We start from the raw sequence: 5,478 nt of genomic DNA on the forward strand, positions 1-5,478 counted from the left end.
ATCTTTCTGCAGTGAAACTGGGATCGATCTCAGGTTGAAACCTAGTATATTAATCCTGATCGGTTGCCTCAATTCACCTAGAAACATCCGTAAGTTATCTGCTAATGGCTCTACTAGGTAATTGTTCACAGATCTTCAAATAGTTTTCCAAGAGCGCTAAGTACATCAAAATCTAAAGTGTGTAAGCATGCAATAGAAAAAGGGTAATCAGTAAGATTGTTAGATATGTTATTTATACTTCCTTGGTATAAAATTGCTATGGCTTCCCACGAACTTCTATGCTGATACTTGCATTGGAAAACAGCTAGATAACTTTTTCATTCACTAAATTCTGATAATCATTGCCTGCCATTATCCAAATCCTTATCTTCTTGGCCTTTGCTCTCCCTTTCCCTGTATTAGTCAAGCAAAGAGATTGAAGACAGCAAAGTGCATTGGAAAGAATCCACAAATGCCGTGTGGTCTGGGACATCTCACAAAAAAGCTCATCTGAAAAATGAGCATAATTCCTACTTCATAAGCATTAATTGAGGCCAGGTGTAGTGGCTTCATGCCTGTAATCCCAGTACTTTGGGAGCCTGAAGTGGGTGGATCACCTGAGGTCAGCAGTTCAAAACTAGCTTGTCCAACATGGTGAAACCCCGTCTCTACTAAAAACACAAAAATTAGCTAGTTGTGGCAGCGGGTATCTGTAATCTCAGCTACTCAGGAGGCTGAGGCAGGAGAACTGCTTGAACCCAGGAGGCAGAGATTGCAGTGAGCCAAGATCATGCCACTGTACTCCAGCCTGGGCGACAGAGCAAGACTCCATCTAAAAAAAAAAAATTCATTGAGTTAATTCATGTAAAGTTCTTAGAGTAAGACCTAGCACATGATAGGTGCCATTAAAATTACAGAATCACATATTCCAGTTTGTCTAAGCTCATCCCAATTTATGCTTGTTTTCCAGCTTCTCAGTTAGTTTGGTATTGCCATTCTCAAGGGGTCCTGATTTGGATGATTGATAATAAATTATAGGGCCAGGCGCAGTAGCTCACATCTGTAATCCCAGCACTTTAGGAGGCTGAGGCGGGTGGATCACCTGAGGTCAGGAGTTTGAGACCAGCCTGACCAACACGGCCAAACCCTGTCACTACTAAAAATACAACAGTTAGCTGGGCATTGTGGGCATTGTGGCGGGTGCCTGTAATCCCAGCTACTCGGGAGGCTGAGGCAGGAGAATCACTTGAACCCAGGAGGCAGATGGAGGTTGCAGTGAGCCGAGATCATGCTATTGCACTCCAGCCTGGGCAACAAGAGTGAAACTCTGTCTCAAAAATATGTAGATAAATACATAAATAGTAAACTTGTATGTCTACATTTTGTGGAATCTTGCTTATAAATGCACATTACATGTTGAGCTATTAATACGTGCCACCATGTCCTGGAGTCAGAAAAGTGTAATAAAAAAGCTAATTCTTAGACATTTACTTACTGTGTGATTTGATAAAAGTTACCTACCCTTCTTTCTCAAACCCAAATCTTGTGCAGTAAAGCCAGATAATATATAGCCAGTGACCTAATGGTTGTAAGAATATAATGAGATATAATATATATGAAAATGCTTTGTAATTTATAGCACTTGATATAAAGGAAACAAATTCTTTTTTTTTTTTTTTTTTTTTTTTTTTGACGGGGTCTCCCTGGTCGCCCAGACTGGAGTGCAGTGGCGCGATCTCGGCTCACTGCAAGCTCCGCCTCCCAGGTTCATGCCATTCTCCTGCCTCAGCCTCCAGAGTAGCTACAGGCGCCCGCCACCATGCCTGGCTAATTTTTTTGTATTTTTGGTAGAGACGGGTTTTCACCATGTTAACCAGGATGGAAGGAAACAAATTCTTAAACTAAAATTCAACTTAAGGTATTATGTTTTGATAAATACCCTGTTTAGATGGCTGACTTAATACTTCCGCAAATATTCTATGTACCTAATATTTCAGATATATTACTGGATTTACAATATTCGGTTAGAAAAAAAAAGCATCACACGATGCAGTGGTGCAAGCCTGTAGTCAGTCCCAGCTACTTGGAAGGCTGAGTTGGAAGGATCACTTGAGCCCAAGAGTTCAAGATCAGCTAGGCAAGATAGTAAGACTTCTGTCTGAAATAAATAAATTGAATTAATAAGCATCAAGGGGCCAATATGCACCACTTGCTCAACCATGCACTAAGAACTCTAGAACTCAGTTCTTCCTGCTTCTTGACTGGTTTTGGGCACTTGAAGAGACACAATAGAATTAGTAGCTATGTGCATGGGTTTAAGTCTTTGCTTTGCCATTAGCGAGTTCAGTAGCATTAAGCAGGTTATTTAATAATTCTAAGATCTCAATAGGAGTAAAACTAGTATTACACAAAATTATTATTCTGAGACATAAATGAGATCATGATTATACAAGTCTTAGCACAAAAGCCTTAGCACAGTGACCTTGATATGTCTGACACATAGTAAAATATGAATAAATGTCAGCTATTGTGTATAATTTTTTGAAGTTCTTAGCAAAGCTCTGAGGTGAGCTCAATATCTTTATTAGACTGTATTTTTATTATTGTGGAGCAGGAAGAGGTCAACAAACAGATGACTAGCTCCCAACAGTAAGAAAATTCTGAATGGTATCTTGTGATTGGCAGGAAGGCAGCTGTTGACCCAGGTCAGCAGATATTTATTAAGTATTTGTTATATGCAAAACATTGCTAAAAATAGTAGAATGTAAGAATATCACTCAAAGCTAATAGTTATAAGCAGCTTATAATAGCGTTTGGTGAATGACACAGGTAAAAAGGCAGAATATACAAAATGATATAAGAAGGTATAATAATAACACTGGGGCTCAGTGAAGGTTGTAACACTGTGCTGGGGTTAGAATTTTAAAGGTCTCATGGAAACAGGGCTGTAGATGGTCATATTTTAGATTGGTTCTGAGGGTTTGGATAGGCAGAAGGGAAGGAAAGAACATTCTAGGCAGAACTGAAGGAAATAAATAAGGACTCATTCCCAAACATTTAGCTGTTGGAGTTAAAGTGCATACATGGGTTACTGGTGTGAAACTTAAAAACAAGACAATAGATTTTTAAAATCTCTGTATCAACCCCACTCATGATCATCTATGAAATAACTACTATTCACTCACTAACTTCAATGTATTATTTTCACCTGTGTTGGATGTTTTAGAGGTGAAAGGCATTTGTTCTGTACTGAACCTTTGAAAACCATGTCAAGTGAAACAATCTGGGTTTTTATATTATGTGTGTTTTATGAATGTGAACCCATATATAATCATGATCATTTATTGCTGATAAATTATATAATAATATGACTGCTATAGAGCAAATCAGATGTGAGCCTAAATCATACCAATAAAACTAGATTGAATTATTCTCCAATATAGTGTCATTCATTCTTTTACTTAAAAAACAGCAAATATTTTTAAACTATGTGCCAAGAACCATGAATAAGGAATTAAAAGTAAAAGTCTATATATATTGTTAATCTATTATAAAGAACAGGAAATAAAATTGATTCATAATTCCCATAAGTATATTCTGTGAACATCAAAGTCTATTATATCTGTTATTTTCACTTCATTTTGAACTGATGTGGTCTTTTTATAAACTGATTTTTCTCCTTAGTTTTCTTTTTAATTTCTGAAAATGAGATTTTCTGCTTACATGTTTCAGTGCCTTGAACCAAGGCACTACAACTTACCACTTTTGAAAAATCTGCATAAATATACATTAAGCAAAATATACTTACTACATTTATCTAAGGCCTAAATTTAGCTTTCTAGTACAAATTAAGCCTGCCAATTATTGAAAATAATATTTTAATCCCGATTGTAAAAATATATATCTACTCTCTATAAGAGATTAAACAAATCTTCTATAGAGTTGATAAAACAAATCCTGTTTCTTCATTTTTATATGAGAAAGAAATATAACTAGGATTATTACAACACCTCCTACAACTCTCAGAATCTTCACCACCTTATTAACCTGGTGTTTTGATTCTCTTTGTTGTATTTTTTTAAGAAAAAAATTCTTAAATTAAAAATGGAATCACTCAGACTGCATTCCTTTCCAAAGAGCAAAGCTGGCTTCACACTAAAGAGAGAACTCTGCACCTCCTCCTTCTGGCTTCTAGTGCTCTACACTGTTGGAGAAGCTTTTCTAGTAATGAACCATAGGAATGATGCTGGGAAGTATAGTCTTTGATACATCTTTTAAAGCATAGATTTTTCACTGAATCAGCAATCACTCTTGGAAAATAGATGTAGACCACTTGAGGCAGGATCTTGCTCTGTCACCCAGGTCAGACTGCAGTGGTACAATCATGGCTCACTGCAGCCTCAACCTCCCTGGCTCAAGTGATCCTTTCACCTCAGCATCCCAGGTAGCTGGGACTACAGGCGTATGCCACCATACCCAGCTATATATATATATACACACATATATTTTTTAAAATTTTTTGTATAGATGAGGTCTTGCTCTGTTGCCCAATCTGGTCTCAAACTCCTGGCCTCAAGTGATCCTCTGGCCTCCGCCTCTCAAATACTGGGATTGCAGGCACGAGATGCTGCGCCCAGCCTATAGTATTTAAAATTGTCCATCTGCAGCATTCCTTCAAGCAGCTTATACACAAAATCAAATCAATTATTCTGGTGATCAACCTAATAAAAACAGCGCCATAATTTTAAAAAGAAGAATCGTTTGGCTGAATTAGAAGCCTCCATACTAATTCAACCTCTATGCATGTCATAATGGGCCTGATTTGGGTGCACTTTCGTATCTAAAGCATCATATTTTAAAAGGGCATATAAAATGGGAATGTTTGTATGGAGACAGGCTAAATTTTTTCATGGCAACAGGCAAAAAGAACCCTGAAATAGAAGGTAGTTCTGGAGTTCTAGCCCTCGAGCTGAACAACTGTGGGAGAAAGTCTTTCAACTTCCTATAGAACAGTTAACAGAAGTGCTTCTTCATCAATATCTTGCGTATGTATTGCTTCATAAAGGCAAGTAGTATTATCAGTAATGTTAACAGAAATAATTTGATATTTTAAATTTGTAATGAAATCATCATTTTAAAGGAGAGAAGGGAAAATTTGAATGTCGTCCTTGAGCTTCTGTCATTAGTCTAGTGAGTCTTGGTCTTTCTGTGCTTACAATGATTTTTATGCATATTTCTAAAATGAAGGAAAATACCAGAAATACAGGTTGTTTGTGTATATAGGTGGTCCTACTTCTGTTATTTGACAATAATGACATTCCAATAATGACATTGAAACAAACAAAAAATGTCCATTTGGGGCAGAGGAACAGACCCCAAAATGTAACTGAGTAAGATATGCTCATGTTTAGTAAAATACGGGGATGCTACCTGTGCAGGGCTGTGAACCACTTCCTTGGGCTCCACTTCATTCTCAGCCTTCCTGACAATGCTTATTTC

At 37.2% G+C, this 5,478-nt stretch overlaps 1 pseudogene; it reads right to left on the reverse strand.

Annotated features, from left to right (window-relative positions):
* Positions 1–4,088: 4,088 nt before the first annotated feature.
* Positions 4,089–4,242, reverse strand: LOC112624049 (annotated as a pseudogene).
* Positions 4,243–5,478: the final 1,236 nt, after the last annotated feature.

The sequence above is a fragment of the Theropithecus gelada genome, chromosome 4, assembly GCF_003255815.1.
Source record: "Theropithecus gelada isolate Dixy chromosome 4, Tgel_1.0, whole genome shotgun sequence".
Classification (NCBI taxonomy): domain Eukaryota; kingdom Metazoa; phylum Chordata; class Mammalia; order Primates; family Cercopithecidae; genus Theropithecus; species Theropithecus gelada.